This window comes from Anabrus simplex, chromosome 7 (assembly GCF_040414725.1).
Source record: "Anabrus simplex isolate iqAnaSimp1 chromosome 7, ASM4041472v1, whole genome shotgun sequence".
NCBI lineage: Eukaryota > Metazoa > Arthropoda > Insecta > Orthoptera > Tettigoniidae > Anabrus > Anabrus simplex.
Genome location: NC_090271.1, coordinates 239,082,422 through 239,101,768, shown reverse-complemented (window position 1 = coordinate 239,101,768; position 19,347 = coordinate 239,082,422). Strand labels below are relative to the sequence as shown.

The 19,347-nt window shown below is 44.5% G+C and overlaps 10 non-coding genes across 10 annotated transcripts; all 10 read left to right on the top strand.

The window, feature by feature from the left end:
• Positions 1–1,600: 1,600 nt before the first annotated feature.
• On the top strand, positions 1,601–1,673 carry TRNAK-CUU (transfer RNA lysine (anticodon CUU)). Its single transcript has one exon. It is a non-coding gene; the product is annotated as a tRNA-Lys (tRNA).
• Positions 1,674–2,573: 900 nt separating this feature from the next.
• On the top strand, positions 2,574–2,646 carry TRNAK-CUU (transfer RNA lysine (anticodon CUU)). Its single transcript has one exon. It is a non-coding gene; the product is annotated as a tRNA-Lys (tRNA).
• Positions 2,647–3,008: 362 nt separating this feature from the next.
• Positions 3,009–3,081, top strand: TRNAN-GUU (transfer RNA asparagine (anticodon GUU)). Its single transcript has one exon. It is a non-coding gene; the product is annotated as a tRNA-Asn (tRNA).
• Positions 3,082–3,732: 651 nt separating this feature from the next.
• On the top strand, positions 3,733–3,805 carry TRNAK-CUU (transfer RNA lysine (anticodon CUU)). The gene has a single exon. It is a non-coding gene; the product is annotated as a tRNA-Lys (tRNA).
• A 2,174-nt stretch (positions 3,806–5,979) lies between these two features.
• TRNAM-CAU (transfer RNA methionine (anticodon CAU)) lies at positions 5,980–6,052 on the top strand. The gene has a single exon. It is a non-coding gene; the product is annotated as a tRNA-Met (tRNA).
• Positions 6,053–8,284: 2,232 nt separating this feature from the next.
• On the top strand, positions 8,285–8,357 carry TRNAR-CCU (transfer RNA arginine (anticodon CCU)). Its single transcript has one exon. It is a non-coding gene; the product is annotated as a tRNA-Arg (tRNA).
• Positions 8,358–8,429: 72 nt separating this feature from the next.
• TRNAK-CUU (transfer RNA lysine (anticodon CUU)) lies at positions 8,430–8,502 on the top strand. The gene has a single exon. It is a non-coding gene; the product is annotated as a tRNA-Lys (tRNA).
• Positions 8,503–10,010: 1,508 nt separating this feature from the next.
• Positions 10,011–10,083, top strand: TRNAM-CAU (transfer RNA methionine (anticodon CAU)). The gene has a single exon. It is a non-coding gene; the product is annotated as a tRNA-Met (tRNA).
• Positions 10,084–10,859: 776 nt separating this feature from the next.
• Positions 10,860–10,932, top strand: TRNAK-CUU (transfer RNA lysine (anticodon CUU)). The gene has a single exon. It is a non-coding gene; the product is annotated as a tRNA-Lys (tRNA).
• An 8,157-nt stretch (positions 10,933–19,089) lies between these two features.
• On the top strand, positions 19,090–19,162 carry TRNAI-UAU (transfer RNA isoleucine (anticodon UAU)). Its single transcript has one exon. It is a non-coding gene; the product is annotated as a tRNA-Ile (tRNA).
• The last annotated feature ends 185 nt before the right edge of the window (positions 19,163–19,347 follow it).

Sequence of the window (19,347 nt, the reverse complement as noted above, 5' to 3'; positions counted from 1 at the left end):
AATTAAGGAATTAAGAGCACGTGCCGGAATAAAATGTGTCAACAAGTTCGCATGATATTCGAGCAAGGAAGTTTGCGGCGCTATGGCATCAACGATTTTTCAACCAACACACCTGTGGCATAGGGATAAATTAGTTGGAGGACCTGTACGTTCGACATTCCGGAGACCAACGCATGGTCCTGGAATTCGACCAAAATCGAAGAAACAACACCACCTCGCTCGCCGAACTGACCGAATAACAAGAAACCCATTTTGACACAAGACTCAAGGGGTGAGGAAGACAAGAAAACCCCGCGTTATATAGCACCGAAGTAGACTGCTGATCCTGGCATGAAAGGCCGTCACGATCTGTCAATAGAGGCATAGACAAGGGAGTTGACTGCCCGTTTAACTCGAATCCGTCAACTGCCTTGTTCGACTCACTTTCAGCCAGAGTACTGGACGGGCAAGTGTTCTTAGGTTTAGCCGACATCCTCATCAGCCATTAATCAACTTTCTCTAATAATGCGAAGGTTTCCGATTGCAATGCCTCAACCTGACACTTAAAGTCATCTATAAGTTCTAAGGAGCACAAATCTTCGATCCTTTGTAAATAGTGGTTCAGACGACCTTGAAACCTCTTTAAATGATGAACCGAAACATTATCAGATTCCAAAAAATCCATGACTGAAATTATTCTGTTAAGTTTGTCCGGATCAAGGACGTCGCCCCATCGACCTCGCTGTAAGTATAAACAGGCACGGTAATAGGTTTATCAAGGTACGACCTCCCTACATACTCATCGCTTTTCACAGTTCCTTTTGACTCAAAGTTCCTCATGAGCAGTTCGTACAATAACTCCTCCTTTCGCAAGGACCCCGGATAAGGGACATCTCGAGCCGCCATTATGTTCTAACGCTGTTAGACACACAGGTCGAAAGAATTCCAAGACTACACTCGAAAGTAAACGGAATAATACTCGAATTGAAACCAGGCCCATTCAACCACGCTCCGGGATACCACTCTATACCCATACGTAGTCTCTCTCTCTATCATTCCCACACAGGAGAAGGGAAGAGGAAAAGCGTACGGGCCCGGGCCTGGTTAAAGATAGCGTACCATTCAAAGAATTAACACATGTATTCATCATCATCATCATCATCATCATCATCATCATCATCATCATCATCATCATCATCACCTGTTTACCCTACAGGTCCGGCTTCTCCCTCGGACTCAGCGAGGGATCCCACCTCTACCGCCTCAAGGGCAGTGTCCTGGAGCTTCAGACTCTTGGTCGGGGGATACAACTGGGGAGTATGACCAGTACCTCGCCCAGGCGGCCTCACCAGCTATGGTGAACAGGGGCCTAGTAGGGGGATGGGAAGATTGGAAGGGATAGGCAAGGATGAGTGAAGGAAGCGGCCGTGGCTTTAAGTTAGGTACCATCCCGGCATTCGCCTGGAGGTGAAGTGGGAAACCACGGAAAACCACTTCCAGGATGGCTGAGGTGGGAATCGAACCCACCTCTACTCAGTTGACCTCCCAAGGCTGAGTGGACCCCGTTCCAGCCCTCGTACCACTTTTCAAATTTCAAAGTAATCAATACTGACATTGCACAGCCCGGCTAGCTTAGTCGGTAGAGCATGATACTCTTAATCTCAGGGTCGTGGGTTCGAGCCCCACGCTGGGCGAGTTTTCCGCACACAGCTAATCAATGATCGTCTTACACGTTCATAATAAGTAAGAAAGACCTATCCACCACCGCCAGTTTAGCTCAGTCGGTATGGCGTGAGGCTCTACATTGGAAGGTCGTGGGTTCGACCCTCACGCTGGGCGATTTTTTCGCTCTCATCTAACACATGATCGTCTTACATGTTCTTAATAAGTAAACAAGATCTATGTTACACAGCCCGGCTAGCCCAGTCGGTAGAACACGAGACATATAATCTCGCTCTCATCGAATACATGTTCGTCTTACATGTTCTTAATAAGTAATCAATTCTGACATTGTACATCCCGCAAGCTCAGTCGGTAGAGGATGAGACTCTTAATCTCAGGGTGTCGGGTTCGAGCCCCATGCTGGGCGAGTTTTTTGCACTCATCGAATACATGAACGTCTTACATGTTCTTAATAAGTAAAAATTCTGACATTCTAAAGCCCGGCTAGATCAGTCGGTAGAGCATGAGGCCCTTAATCTCAGAGTTGTGGGTTCGAGACCCACGCTGGGCGATATTTTTGCTCTCATCGAATACATGATCGCCTTACAAGTTCTTAATAAGTAATCAATTCAGACATTGCACAGCCCGGCTAGATCTGTCGGTAGAGCATGAGACCCTTAATCTCAGAGTCGTGGGTTCGATCCCCAAGCTGAGCGGTTTTTTCGCTGTCATCTTAAATATGATCGTCTTACATATTCTTAATGAGTAAATAAGAGCTATGTTGCACAGCCCGGCTAGCCTAGTCGGTAGAGCACGAGACTCATAATCACAGGGGCGTGAGATTGACCTCACGCTGGGCGAGTTTTTCGCTCTCATCGATTACATGATCGTCTTACATGTTCTTAATAAGTAATCAATTCTCACATTCTACAGCCCGGCTACCTCAGTCGGTAGAGCATGAGACTCTTAATCTCAGGGTCGTGGGTTCGAGCCCCACGCTGGGCGAGTTTTTCGCACACAGCTAATAGATGATCGTCTTGCACGTTCATAATAAGTAAGCAAGACCTACACTCCACCGCCAGGCTAGCTCAGTCGGTATGGCATGAGGCTCTTCATCGCAGGGTCGTGGGTTCGACCCAAACGCTGCGCGATTTTTTCGCTCTCATCTAACACATGATCGTCTTACGTGTACATAATAAGTAAACAAGACCTACGTTACACAGCCCGGCTAACCCAGTCGGTAGAGCACGAGACTCATAATCTCAGGGTCGTGAGTTCAACCACACAGTGGGTCGACTTTATTGCTCTCATCGAATACATTATCGTCTTACATGTTTTTAATAAGTAATCAATTCTGACATAGTACAGCCCGGCTAGCTCAGTCGGTAGAGCATGTGACTGTTAATCTCAGGGTAGTGGTTTCGAACCCCACGCTGGGCGAGGTCTTTGCTCTCATCGAATACATAATCGTCTTACATGTTCTTAATAAGTAATCAGTTCTGACATTGTACAGCCCGGCTAGCTCAGTCGGTAGAGCATGAGACTCTTAATCTCAAGGTCGTGGATTCGCGCCCCACGCTGGGCGAGTTTTTCGCACACAGCTAATAGATGATCGTCTTATACGTTCATAATAAGTAAGCAAGACCTACACTCCACCGCCAGGCTAGCTCAGTCGGTATGGCATGAGGCTCTTCATCGCAGGGTCGTGGGTTCCACCCCCACGCTGCGCAATTTTTTCGCTCTCATCTAACACATGATCGTCTTACACGTACTTAATAAGTAAACAAGACTTACGTTGCACAGCCCGGCTAGCCCAGTCGGTAGAGCACGAGACTCATAATCTCAGGGTCGTGAGTTCAACCACACAGTGGGCGTGTTTTTAGCTCTCATCGAATACATTATCGTTTTACATGTTCTTAATAAGTAATCAATTCTGACATTGTACAGGCCGGCTAGCTCAGTCGGTAGAGCATGGGACTCTTAATCTCAGGGTCGTGGATTCGAACCCCACGCTGGGCGAGGTCTTTGCTCTCATCGATTACATAATCGTCTTACATGTTCATAATAAGTAATCAATTCTGACATTATACAGCCCGGCTAGCTCAGTCGGTAGAGCATGAGACTCTTAATCTCAGGGTTGTGGGTTCGAGCCCCACGCTGGGCGAGTTTTTCGCTCACAGCGAATAAATGATCGTCTTACATGGTTATTGAACCGGGCGGTAAACTCCACGCCGCTAATTCAAACATTGCGCCAGTCGAAACTCCGCTACTGGAGGAAACCTTAACTTTAACTACCGTGTTAATTCTCAATTTTCTCAGAAGATGTCCCTACCTGTAAATTTTGAAGTGTTCTGAACTGTGTCGTTTTCGATGTATTTTTGTTTTCTTTGTAGCAAAAAGTGTGAACATTCTCTTCTAGATGGCACCTCTTAAGAACTACAATTTTGCACTCTAGTGCGAAGTGTAGGAACCTTTTTTTGAAGAAATGTTTGTGTTTATAAATTTGTTCCTTATTAAATATCTTTCTGCCATTGTTTAAGTTGGCAATGTTAACCCTTTCCTTCCGCCAGTCTTGAAATAGGCCAATCGCAAATTTCTGTAATTAATTTCCCACCTATCCTGGTTTTCTTGTTCAGTTTTGACATGTAATCTTTTGGCCGTCCAATAAAAAGCTTGTGGGTGGGTGTTCTTATTCTTGAAAGGTCTCGAATGTTCCACGAGGGTATATAAACTGCTGATTTTCGGGTCTCCGGGCCACTTCAGTAACATCTCTCTTAGCGCAATTATGTAGCAGGGGGGCGGGAAGCGCCTCTTTCTTCGGGCAGCAGTTCATCAATAAGGTAATGGCCTTTTAATAACTTCTTTTCTTGCTAGCTCAACACTTTAACTCTCGGGGCAGGTTCGATACCTTTTACCATGTAACTTTCTCTAAAATATTTATAGAATCTTGGCATAAATTCTGTCGCTTTAAACTACAAATAGGGATAGAGTGTGCCTAAACCTCTCGAGCTCCCATTTATTTTGGTTTTGAGGTGACTACGTTTTCATAACTGTTTAACTTCTTCTCGTAATATCACAACGTTTTCTATCGTGTCACCTCCGTAGAATGGGATTAGCCCTTGCATAAGCGGCCTAGGGCCAAATTAGGTTTTAATAAAGTGTATTGGGAGTGCAAGTACGCCTCCTCTCAAGTTGGTATTTTGGAGGCCATGTAATTGTCCTGTTTCTTTATTGAGTAGGCCTCAGTAGGTTGGGTATTTTTACCCCTGTTTTCGTGTGCTTGGGGGTCAGCTTGAAGGTGGAGTTTGGTGTGGCCTTTGATAGGCTTCAACTTTAAGAGCGGGTTACTCTTTCTTAAAATTTTGTTTTCTGTGTGCCTCGAGGAGGCTTTACTGAGTAATAGGGAGCAAGTGCTCCTGGGCATGATTGAGGTTTTCTGCCCCCGTGTCAAACCTGGTATTGGGCTAAAGTTGGGCTAATTGCACAAGAATTGCGTGTTTGGGTCTCGGAGCCCAAATTATGTAACAACTGTAATTGTACATTCTCGATTTGTTGCTAGGCCACTGAGTACCTGTTATATTTGTTATTTCTTGATCGTGAAAAGAAAATATAACCTTGTTAAATAATTAAATTAACTTTACTTTCGTAAGTTGCGACCTGTTCGTCCCAACACCTCCTTTCACCTCTAACTACCACGGATAACTCCGTAACAGTTATAATAAGTACTCAAGACGTACACTCCACCGCCCGACCAGCTCAGTCGTTAGGGCATGAGGCTCTTAATGGCAGGGACGTGGGTTCGACCCCATGATGGGCGAATTTTTCGCTGTCATCTAACACACGATCGTCTTACATGTTCTTAATAAGTTTAATTTAATTTCGTGTGACTATTTCTAGCCGAGTGCAGCCCTTGTAAGGCAGACCCTCCGATGAGGGTGGGCGGCATCTGCCATGTGTAGGTAACTGCGTGTTATTGTGGTGGAGGATAGTGTTATGTGTGGTGTGAGAGTTGCAGGGATGTTGGGGACAGCACAAACACCCAGCCTCCGGGCCATTGGAATTAACCAATGAAGATTAAAATCCCCAGCCCGGCCGGGAATCGAACCCGGGAACCTCTGAGCCGAAGGCCAGTATGCTGACCATTCAGCCAACGAGTCGGACTTCTTAATAAGTAAACAAGACCTATTGTACACAGCCCGGCTAGCCCAGTCGGTAGAGCACGATACTCATAATCTCAGGGTCTTGAGTACGACCCCACGCTGGGCGAGTTTTTCGATCTCTTCGAATACATGATCGTCTTACATGTTCTTAATAAGTAATCAATTCTGACATTGCACCGCCCGGCTAGCTCAGTCGGTAGAGCATGAGACTCATAATCTCAGGGTCTTGCGTTCGAGCCCCACGCTGGGCGAGTTTTTCGCAGAAAGGTAATAGATGATAGTCTTACTTGTTCTTAATAAGTAAACAAGACCTAAGTTATACAGCCCGGCTAGCCCAGTCGGTAGAGCACGAGACTCACAATGTCAGGGTCGGGAGTTCGACCACACGGTGGGCGAGGTTTTCGCTCTCATCGAATACATGATCGTCTTACATGTTCTTAATAACTAATCAATACTGACATTGCACAGCCCGGCTAGCTCAGTCGGTAGGGTAAACTTGGCAAATATGGGCACTAAGGTAATATGGGCAGATTTAAGAAATTTTTCATTTTGCACGCAGTGGTAGCGAGTAGAAGCATGCGCTCTGATAGGTTGGTGATCGTGAAGTGTCATGCCTGCTCAGTGTGTTAAAGGTTGTCTTCTACTGTGCTAACGGAAGCTGAAAAGAACATGGTTTGAGGTAAGTAGACCAGTCTACTCTTCCAAAATCGAGGCGTTATAATAACTCAGTTAATTTACTTAAGGCACTACACGCAAAATAAGTTTATTTTTCAAGAAATATTACTAGGGGTAGCTTGCAAGGTTAGTGTAGGGTATGTTGTAGCGAGAGGATACGCGCTTGGGAGTTAGTTCTTTCCCATTAATGCCAACTTCTGAAATGTGGCACTAAGGCAAAAATGGGCAGTGACATTGTAGGTAATATGGGCATCATCAAATTACATTGTATTTACGTGACGGGCTCTGAGATAGACATATTCTTTTTTATTTCTACGGCAATCTGTACGTTTTCATGCTAATCGATTAATATAGCATGTAGCTATTTCGCAAAAAATAAATAATTTTTCCTTTTCTCCCAGATTATGATGCAAAATGGGAATGAACGAGCGGGTATCCGCCAGAAATGGGATAAAGAGGATATGTCGCGTGTTGTAATAACAGTAAGAAATGGCGATTGTAATCATTTACAAGCATCTAGAACTTATAATGTGCTTAGACAAACTCAAAATTCTTGATAAAGAAGATGAAGGATTTGAATCTGCTAAACAAGCCGGCCAGAATATTTAATGCCGACGCGTCAGGACTCCAAATGAACACGAGGGATGGCCATGTTGTATGTGAAAAAGGAAAAAATTAGTCCAGTTCAAAACTGAAGATGACAACTAGTAACCGGGGAAGACGTAAGTGTTCTGCAAGAGAACTTGCAAGTGAAGAAAATCTGGCTTCAGCGCAGAAAAGGGCTAGGCCTATCGCAGAAGTCAGTAGAGGAGGTTTAGCCGAAAAGCGTAAAGCCATACGGAGCAACAATGTTTCCTGTATTTGTCCTGTGTGTAAGGGGAATTATTATGATGAGAATGAAGGGCAGAAGTGGGCTAAGTGTTGTGGTTCATGTGCTAAGTGGTTCCATGAGGAGTGCGTAGAGATGGAAGGCGATTCTTTCTATTGTGATGAGGGCAGTTAAAACCTTGTCAGTATTTATGACTCAGAGTGCTCTCGTGTGACTGTTTCTGTTAATCCTTTTACTTTTCATATTACACACAGTTTTGGCCAGTTTTATGTTACTTACATTCTCTAATTCAATTCAAGTGATTCCGAGTTGATAACTTAATTATGGCATTAGTTCTACTTCCTTGGTAGCATTTGTTCATGCTCAGTGTTTAATTATAATATATATTTACCCTTATTTCATATATGTATGTTCAATACAACCACCTTATTACAATGCAAAATTAATATAACCATATCAGTGGCTCTAATTGTGATTTAATAACTTGTGCCCATATTACCTTAAGAGTTTGGCAAATATGGGCTGTTGCAGGGTTTGCTGCGAAGCTGCACAGTATGTCAACCATTATGGGATAGAAGCTAGTTCAAGCTTTATTCGAATGGAAATGGTTGTAAGTTTTCAAGGATTTTTTACCAGGAAAATGGAAGTTGTTTTAGTGCTCCTTTTCTTCAGATATACCTTATGGTGCCCATATTTCCCAAGTTTACCCTAGAACATGAGACTCTTAATCTCAGGGTCGTGAGTTCAACCAAACACTGGGCGAGTTTTTCGCTCCCATCGAATACATGATCGTCTTACATATTCTTAATAAGTAATCAATTGTGATATTGTAGAGCCCGGCTAGCTCAGTCGGTAGAGCATGAGACTCATTATCTCAGGGTCGTGGTTTCGAACCCCACGCTGTGCGAGATTTTTGCCCTCATCGAATACATGATCGTCTTACATGTTCTTAATAAGTAATCAATTCTGATATTACACAGCCCAGCTAGCTCAGTCGGTAGAGCATGAAACTCCTAATCTCAGGGTCGTGTGTTCGAGCCCTACGCTGGGCGAGTTTTTGGCACACAGCTAATTGACGATCGTCTTACATGTTCATAATAAGTAATCAAGACGTTTATTCCACCGCCCGGCTAGCTCAGTCGGTAGGGCATGAGGCTCTTAATCTCAGGGTCGTGGGTTCGAGCCCCACGCAGGGCGAGTTTTTCGCACACAGCTAATAGATGATCGACTTGCACGTTCATAATAAGTAAGCAAGACCTACACTCCATCGCGCGGCTAGCCCAGTCGGTAGAGCACGAGACCCTTAACCTCACGGTCGTGGGTTCGAGCCGCACGCTGGGCGAGATTTTTGCTCTCATCGAATTCATGATCGACTTTCATTTTCTCAACAAGTAATCAATTCTGACATTATACAGCCCGGCTAGCTCAGTCGGTAGAGCATGAGACCCTTAATCTCAGGGTAGTTGGTTCGAGCCCTACGCTGGGCGAGTTTTTCGCACACAGCTAATTGATGATCGTCTTACATGTTCATAATAAGTAATCAAGACGTTCATTCCAACGCCCGGCTAGCTCAGTCGGTAGAGCATGAGACTCTTAATCTCAGTGTCCAGGGTTCGAGCCCTACGGTGGGAGAGTTTTTCGCACACAGCAAATAGATGATCGTCTTACGTGTACATAATAAGTAATCAAGACCTACACTCGAAGTCCCGGCTAGCTCATTCGGTAGGGCATGATGCTCTTAAACCCAGGGTCGTGAGTTAGACCTCCACGTTGGGCGAGATTTTTGCTCTCATCAAATACATGATCGTCTTACATGTTCAATTCTGAAATTATACGGCCCGGCTAGCTCAGTCGGTAGAGCATGAGACCCTTAAACTCAGGATGGTTGGTTCGAGCCTCACGCTGGACGATTTCTTCCCACACAGGTAATAGATGATCGCCTTACATGTTCATAATAAGTAATCAAGACCTTCATTCCACCGCCTGGCTATCTCAGTCGGTAGGGCTTGAGGTTCTTAATCTCACGGTCGTGGGAGCGACAACCAAGCTGGCCAATTTTGTCACTGTCATCTAACACATGTTCTTCGTACATGTTTTTAATAAGTTAACAAGACCTAAGTTACACAGCCCGGCAAGCCCAGTCGGTAAAGCTCGAGACTCATAAACTCAGGGTCGTGGGTTCGAGCCCTACGCTGGGCGAGATTTTTGCTCTCATCGGATACATGATCGTCTTACATGTTCTTAATGAGTACTCATTTCCGACATTGCCCAGCCCGGCTAGGTCAGTCGGAAGAGCATGAGACTCTTAATCTCAGGTTCGTGGGTTCGAGCCCCACGTTGGGCGAGTTTTTCGCGCAAAGCTAATAGATGATCGTCTTACATGTTCATATTAAGTAATCAAGACCTACAATCCACCGCCCGGCAAGCTCAGTCGGTAGGGCATGAGGCTCTTAATCCCAGGGTGTGGGGTTCTACACACACGCTGGGCGATTTTTTCGCTGTCATCTAATACATGATCGTCTTACATGTTCTTAATAAGTAAACAAGACCTACGTTACACAGCCCGGCTAGCCCAGTCGGTAGAGCGCGAGACTCATAATCTCAGGGACGTGAGTTCGACCACACGATGGACGAGTTTTTCGCTCTCATCGAATACATGATCGTCTTACATGTTCTTAATAAGTAATCAATTCTGACATTGCAGAGCCCGGCTAGCTCAGTCGGTAGAGCTTGGGACTCATAATCTCAGGGTCGTGGGTTCGAGTCCCACGCTGGGCGGTTTTCTCGCTGTCATCTAACACATGATCTTCTTACATGTTCTTAATAAGTTAACAAGACCTAAGGTACACAGCCCGGCTAGCCCAGTCGGTAGAGCTCGAGACTCATAAACTCAGGGTCGTGGGTTCGAGCCCTACGCTGGGCGAGATTTTTGCTCTCATCGAATACATGATCGTCTTACATGCTCATAATAAGTAATCAAAACCTACATTCCACCGCCCGGCTACTTCAGGCGGTAGGCCATGGGACTCTTAATCGCTGCGTCGTGGGGTCGACCCCCACGCTGGGCAATTTTTTCTCTGTCATCTAACACATGATCGTCTTACATGTTCTTAATAAATGAACAAGACCTAAGTTACACAGCCCGGCTAGCCCAGTCGGTGGAGCTCGAGACTCATCATCTCAGAGTCGTGGGTTCGAGCCATACGCTGGGCGAGTTTTTCGCACACAGCTAATAAATGATCGTCTTACATGTACATAATAAGTTATCAAGATGTACAATCCACCGCCCGGCTAGCTCAGTCGGTAGGGCATGAGGCTCTTAATCGCAGGGTCGTGGGTTCAACCCCCACGCTGGGCGATCATTTCGCTGTCATCTAACACGTGATCGTCTTACAAGTTCTTAGTAAGTAAACAAGACCTATCTTACTCAGCCAATCTAGCCCAGTCGGTAGAGCACGAGACTCATGATCTCAGGGACGTGAGTTCGACCACACTCATCGAATACATGATCGTCTTACATGTTCTTTATAAGTAATCAATTCTGATATTGCGCAGCCCGGGTAGCTCAGTCGGTAGAACATGAGACTCTTAATCTCAGGGTCGTGGGTTCGAGCCCCACGCTGGGCGAGAATTTTGCTCTCATCGAACACATGATCGTCTAACATGTTCTTAATAAGTAATCAATTCTGATTTTGCACAGCCCGGCAAGCTCAGTCGGTAGAGTATGAGACTCTTAATCTCAGGGTCGTGGGTTCGAGCCCCACGCAGGGCGAGTTTTTCGCAAACACCTAATAGATGATCGTCTTACATGTTCATAATAAGTAATCAAGACCTACATTCCACCGCACGGCTAGCTCAGTGGGTAGGGCATGAGGCTCTTAATCTCAGGGTCGTGTGTACGACCCCCCACGCTGGCCGATTTTGTCGCTGTCATCTAGCAGATGATCGTCTTACATGTTCTTAATAAGTTAACAAGACCTAAGGTACACAGCCCGGCTAGCCCAGTCGGTAGAGCCTGAGACTCATAATCTCAGGGTCGTGAGTTCGATCACACGCTGGGCGGTTTTCTCGCTGTCATCTAACACATGATCTTCTTACATGTTCTTAATAAGTTAACAAGACCTAAGGTACACAGCCCGGCTAGCCCAGTCGGTAGAGCAGGAGACTCATAATCTCAGGGTCGTGAGTTCGATCACACGCTGGGCGAGTTTTTCGCTCTCATCGAATACATGATCGTCTTACATGTTCTTAATAAGTAATCAATTCTGACATTGTACAGCCCGGTTAGCTTAGTCGGTAGAGCATGGGACTCTTAATCTCTGGGTCGGGGTTTCTAGCCCCACGCTGGGCGAGATTTTTGCTCTCATCGAATACATGATCCTCTAACATGTTCTTAATAAGTAATCAATTCTGACATTGCACAGCCCGGCTAGCTCAGTCGGTAGAGCATGAGACCCTTAAGCTCAGGGTCGAGGGTTCGAGCCTCACGCTGGGCGAATTTTTCCCACACAGGTAATAGACGATAATCTTACATGTTTGCAACCTTACCAATTAGTAAACAAAACATCCAAATGAAAAGCTCAAACATCAAGAAGAAAACAAGCACAATACTTACCGTAAGGGCAGTGGCATAAAATATGAAGCGTGGAGGGCAAAGGCGAGAATTAAAAGGCCAGGGTCTTACATAACTCTGACAGGTTCCCAGGTAAATATTGCTAGCCACTAAATGACACACGAGATAAATTTAAAATGAAGAAAATTTACTAAGTAAATGTAAATTGGTCCGCTTCTGTGGAGTAGTGTTTAGCGTGATTAGCTGCCACCCCCGGAGGTCCGGGTTCGATTCCCGGCTCTGCCACGAAATTTGAAACGTGGTACGAGGGCTGGAACGGGGTCCACTCAGCCTCGGGAGGTCAACTGAGTAGAGGTGGGTTCGATTCCCACCTCAGCCATCCTGGAAGTGGTTTTCCGTGGTTTCCCACTTCTCCTCCAGGCAAATGCCGGGATGGTACCTAACTTAAGGCCACGGCCACTTCCTTCCCAGTTCCTTGTCTATCCCTTCCAATCTTCCCCATCCCACGCAAGGCCCCTGTTCAGCATAGCAGGTGAGGCCGCCTGGGCGAGGTACTGGTCATTCTCCCCAGTTGTATCCCCCGACCAAGAGTCTGAAGCTCCAGGACACTGCCCTTGAGGCGGTAGAGTTGGTATCCCTCGCTGAGTCCGAGGGAAAAACCGAACCTGGAGGGTAAACAGATGATGATGATGATGATGAAATGTAATTTGAAAATGGTATAAAATAAGAACAATAAACATATATATATCTTTTCCCAAAATTTAAAGATGCAATTAAACTAAATGAGAGAAGCAGTATTTTAAAATAAAGTTGACTTTAAGGTGAAATGAAGCTCGCATTAACATAGGCTTCCACCAAAATTAAGGTTTGAAAATTCATTACTAACTCATTACCTTACATACAGAAAAATTGAAATTTATTTAAAAATTGGTTGCAACCGATATGCGGGCCCGCGATATAAAATCTCTTTAAAATTGAAATTTGCTACACTACTAAAATGCTAAATTACCAGACTCACACAAGGACACACGAAAAAGGAAAAAAAAAGTATAGTGGCTCCAACCGCGAATAAACATTACACCAAAGAAACGAGCTAGATGAAAACACAATAAAATAATAGCGCACAGCAACTCCAACAAAATGAAGTATATTAAAGGAAATTTACAATTAACGGTGCGCACATAATAATAATTAAAGAACACTGAGGCACACAACAGGAGCTACCCGTTAGCGACGCGAAGCCAAGATCCCATAATAATCAACAAGGCCACCCCCCCCCCCCAAAAAAAATTACGTATCTTCAGATTAGATAAGAAGGGATGGCATGACGTAATAAAGACAAAAGCAAGGAACACAAACAATGTTAGACATGTTATAAGACAACGAAAGAAAACCCCCATATATAACTTAATTCCGCCCAGCAAATTTCAATTTTAAGATTTTAAGTTATTAAACATAATAATAATTATTATTATTTATCCAAGAGGTGATAGTACCAGTTTACATTAGCTGTAGTTAATCATTTCACCTGCGGTTTACATACTTTAGAACAGAGGGGGCCCTGGATTGCGCTATGATGCGAATACGAGGTGTCATTAATTAACGCCCGTAACAATGCAATAATAATCACGTACAAATAATCAGCCACGAAGGCAATAGGACAAAAATCAGACAGCACATACCACCAACCAGGGAAAAATTAAGGGAGAAAACACGCACCGAAATGACTTACAAAAGAATAAAAGTAATAATAATAATAATAATAATAATAATAATAATAATAATAATAATAATAATAATAATAATAATAATAATATTCATCATCCTTATGATCATCAAGAAGAACAGTTGGCAATAATACACAGCGACAAAACCATAAGATAAAATCACTTAATCAAAATACCACCTCATAGGCGCATAACTAGCGATCCCGATCTCCCTACATTACATTAATTTTCTTTTTCCAACGGATTCAGTTCAAATATATATCAAATTTTGCTTACAAGGTTACATTATACCAAAAGTTGCGTTTATGATGTTGGTCATGTCCACGATGAAATTAGTCACTCTAGTGTCTGAACGAACGGAATACCTTCAATAAATTATAATTTTCAGTACTTACTTGGAGTTAAGATATCCAACTTACAAGACACTTAAAACTTTTCATACCGATAACGGTTAACTCACAGCACCAAGTTTACATGTTACATTAAGAAAATATTAAGGTTGGAGCACACTGGATAACTTTCAAAAGAATAACAGGGCCTAGCCCTAACATCATTATTTAACCACCGGAGTCTGGCTCCATTGTAATCGCTTTCCCTTCTTGCAAAGCCGTCCACTTGGGAGCTTCACACAACACAGCCATCTTGGAGTGTAGCAGCGAGCAGACTACTGAGCTCACACCCTGAGCTGGGGAAGTAGCCAGTCGTCCCACAATTCAACGCGTGCACCGCGAAGGTGCGCATAAGTTACAAATGATAATTCAGCGCATCACATAGTCCAGTCAAATGCGTGACAATAATGGATAAGAAACTTTGAATTAAATTGGTCTGGTAACCTCCACAGTTAGGTAACAGTTCCAACAATGGCCGATAATATAGATAACGGCTGGATACACAAGTCGACATGACAGATGAATAAATAAATACTCTTAGATGCTTTGATGTTATAATTCAGTTATGTCCAGTAAATATTAGTTCCCATTTTCACATCACAGTCCTCCCCTCCCGAAGCCAGAACACAGGGGAGGCGCAAGCCCAAAACAATGGATAGCATGCTATAGGTATAATTTCAATGTCCAAACAAATCTTCATACGTTGGATACAGGAAGAGACACACCAAATTTTTTTCAGGTTCAAATAACAAGGAATGGTCTTACTTGGTTGCAGGAATGTTGATCTTCACACAATACTAGCAGACAAACATGCTGAGTGTGAACAGAATGGGATGCAACGTGGCCAGCGTCTCATCACGCACCACACAAGTTGACAGTACATTATTCAGCACATTGATCACACCAGTACCGAGTGCAGTAGGGAACCATAGATATCACACACATTAGATCTCCGATCAGCAGATGCATGGGTGCTCGCGCGCCCAGATAAGTGGAACACCACACACAGGAGCAGAAAGAGAGGGTCCAAGTGTACATAGCAGACCATAATATACGGAAATGATTCGACCACTAATGTTAGGGACCGCAAAATTTTTCCAACTAGGTTTCCAGGACACCTTAGTAATATTTGATTATGTTTCGAGGAGTTACACAAGTTCCACATGTCCAAATTTACCAGCGATAATAGCTCCAATTTTGCACCCGAGTTAAACATATAAGTAACACCGTTAACGTCATTATACCAGACCACATAGTTTGTATCGGCATTTGGAGAATTAGCAAAATAACGAGGTTATTTTACATTCTTTTGTTGACTAGTAAGCAAACATACACAAATTTTTGAATTACCAATTCATGAGTTATAGTATTACCCATCCCACATTTGAATAAGACTTACATATTAAGAAAAGGGAGAAAATAACTGAAATATCCCAAGACTTCAATATACTAGTATCGAGACTAATTACAAGAGATCAGAAATGTAATTTTGAATATTTAAGGTGGCTCATGGAATCCAGTGGCAAGTTACAGCGGTTTTAGTCCCAGCAAGTTAATTAAAATTCAATAGACTCAACAATTTGATAGGTCGAAGGCCATTATAGTTTACACATTCTTTTACATGTAATACTAGCATTCTTCCACACATTACATAATTCCACAGGACAGTACAGATACCAGAAGGATCCCCAGATAATGAACAGGAAAGGTAAATGATCAGGGGGTACAGGGAGGTAACAAAGCAAAAACATATTACTAGGCGAATGTAGCAGTACACATACCGACAAACCATCTACAGAAATCAGGTAGCCCAGAACATGAAGATTAGGAAAACAGGAGACGCAGAGGCAGAAACTTTCACAATAAATACAACCATCCGCAACCATAACGTAGCAATCACATGGATAATCGATCCAAAATAAGAAGCAACGATGGCAATAACTGGAGATTTCGCATGCATAATAACAGATGGTGGGGTGTACACAATGTGTGTCCGCAAGAGTACACCATGCAACCATTACCGAGGCCAACAACCACAGGACAGCCAACAATTACAGTCAGGACGATAGAGAACAACTGAAAAGACATGGAAAAGATATTACATCCACCAGAACCAGCTAAACGCAGCATAACAAGGGCCAAAATTCAGGGAAAGTTACCTCTCCACATAAATAATCTTTGAATATACTGAGCACAGGTGTATTATCACAACCATCAAGTGTTCAGAAGAACCTCTGGATAACCCAGGACTAATAATATGGTGGCAAAACAACAGTCCACCCTGTGTGATAAGGTCAATCACCACAGACACCCTACCAGCCAGTCGGAATACACGGGATATAATAAAACATAAACGATGAAGAAGTGATAGGTTACACGATGACAAAGCGCATAAGCTGATGGAGAAGAACCTTCAGTCAATCAGTTGGGTCCCATACCCCAACGACGGACAAGGAATTTTAGCGACAGTTCCGGATTCACCCCAAATGATCCCATACTCATTGGAATAGAACCCAGAACAGTCAGATGACAACCAGCCAACAATATAGAGTTGATAAAACATGCAGGGTAGAGCCAGAAGCGACAGAATTACAAGGGGTTACATAACTAAACCAGGGAAAAATTAAGGGAGAAAACTAGCACCGAAATGAATTACAAAAGAAAAATAATAATAATCATAATAATAATAATAATAATAATAATAATAATAATAATAATAATAATAATAATAATATTCATCATCCTTATGAACATCAAGAAGAACAGTTGGCAATAATGCACAGCGACAAAACAAGAAATTCCCACCTCAGCCATCCTCGAAGTGGTTTTCCGTGGTTTCCCACTTCTCCTCCAGGCGAATGCTGGGACGGTACCTAACTTAAGGCCACGGCCGCTTCCGTCCCTCTTCCTAGCCTATCCCTTCCAATCTTCCCATCCCTCCACAAGGCCCCTGTTCAGCATAGCAGGTGAGGCCGCCTGGGCGAGGTACTGGTCATATTCCCCAGTTGTATCCCCCGACCAAGAGTCTGAAGCTCCAGGACACTGCCCTTGAGGCGGTAGAGGTGGGATCCCTCGCTAAGTCCGAGGGAAAAACCTAACCTGGAGGATAAACAGATAAACAGGATAAAAACCTGCTATGCTGAACAGGGGCCTTGTGGAGGGATGGGAAGATTGGAACGGATAGGCAAGAAAGAGGGAAGGAAGCGGCCGTGGCCTTAAGTTAGGTACCATCCCGGCATTCGCCCGGAGGAGAAGTGGGAAACCACGGAAAACCACTTCCAGGATGGCTGAGGTGGGAATCGAACCCACCTCTACTCAGTTTACCTCCCGAGGCTGAGTGGACCCCGTTCCAGCTCTCGTACCACTTTTCAAATTTCGTGGCAGAGCCGGGAATCGAACCCGGGCCTCCGGGGGAGGCAGCTAATCACGCTAACCACTACACCACAGAGGCGGACTTTTCACATCACAATGTTCATAATAAGTAATCAAGATCTACATTCCACCGCCCGGCTAGCTCAGTCGGTAGAGCACGAGACTCATAATCGCAGGGACGTGAGTTCGACCACACGCTGTTCGAGTTTTTCGCTCTCATTGAATACATGATCGTCTTACATGTTCTTAATAAGTAATCAATTCTGACGTTGCACAGCCCGGCTAGCTCAGTCGGTAGAGCATGAGACTCTTAAACTCGGGGTCGTGGGTTCGAGCCCCAAGCTGGGCGAAAATTATGCTCTCATCGAACGCATGATCGCCTTACATGTTCTTAATAAGTAATCAATTCCTACCTTGCACAGCCCGGGTAGCTCAGTCGGTAGAGCATGAGACTCTTAATCTCAGGCTCGTAGGTTCGATCCCCACGCTGGGCGAGTTTTTCGCACACAGCTAATACATGATCGTCTTACATGTTCATAATAAGTAATCAAGACCTACCTTCCACCGCCCGGCTAGCTCAGTCGGTAGGGCATGAGGCTCTTAATCTCAGGGTCGTGGCTTCGACACCCACGCTGGGCGATTTTGTCGCTGTCATCTAACACATGATCGTCTTACATGATCTTAATAAGTAAACAAGACCTATGGAACACAGCCCGGCTAGCCCAGTCGGTAGAGCACGAGACTCATAATCTCAGGGTCGTGAGTTCGGTCACACGCTGGGCGAGAATTTTGCTCTCATCCAACACATGATCGTCTTACATGTTCTTAATAAGTAATCTATTCTGACCTTGCTCAGCCCGGCTAACTCAGTCGGTAGAGCATGAGACTCTTAATCTCAGGGTCGTGGGTTCGAGCCCAACGCTGGGCGATTTTATCGCACACAGCTAATAGATGATCGTCTTACATGTTCATAATAAGTAATCAAGTCCTACATTCCTCCGCCCGGCTAGCTCAGTCGGTAGGGCATGAGGCTCTTAATCTCAGGGTCGTGGGTACGACCCCCACGCTGCCCAATTTTGTCGCTGTCATCTAAAACATGATCGTCTTACATGATCTTAATAAGTAAACAAGACCTATGGAACACAGCCCGGCTAGCCCAGTCGGTAGAGCACGAGACTCATAATCTCAGGGTCGTGAGTTCGGTCACACGCTGGGCGAGTTTTTCGCTCTCATCGAATACATGATTGTCTAACATTTTCTTAATAAGTAATCAATTCTGACATTGCGCAGCCCGGCTAACTCAGTCGGCAGAGCATGAGACCCTTAATCTCAGGGTCGAGGGTACGAGCCCCACGCTGGGCGAGTTTTTCCCACACAGCTAATAGACGATTACCTTACATGTTCATAATAAGTAATCAAGACCTACATTCCACCGCTCGGCTAGCACAGGCGGTAGGGCATCAGGCTCTTAATCTAAGGGTCTGGGGTTCTACACACACGCTGCGCGATTTCTTCGCTGTCATCTAATACATTACCGTCTTTCATGTTCTTAATAATTAAACAAGACCTATGTTACACAGCCCGGCTAGCCCAGTCGGTAGAGCACGAGACTCAAAATAGCAGGGTCGTGAGTTCGACCACACGCTGGGCGAGTTTTTCGCTCTCATCGAATACATGATCGTCTTACATGTTCTTAATAAGTAATCAATTCTGACATTGCACAGCCCGGCTAGCTCAGTCGATGGAGCATGAGATTTATAATCTCGGGGTCGTGGGTTCGAGCCCCACCCTGGGCGATATTTTCGCACACAGCTAATACATGATCGTCTTACATGCTCATAATAAGTAATCAAAACCTACATTCCACCATCCGGCTAGTTCAGGCGGTAGGCCATGAGGCTCTTAATCGCAGCGTCGTGGGGTCGACCCCCACGCTGGGCAATTTTTTCTCTGTCATCTAACACATGATCGTCTTACATGT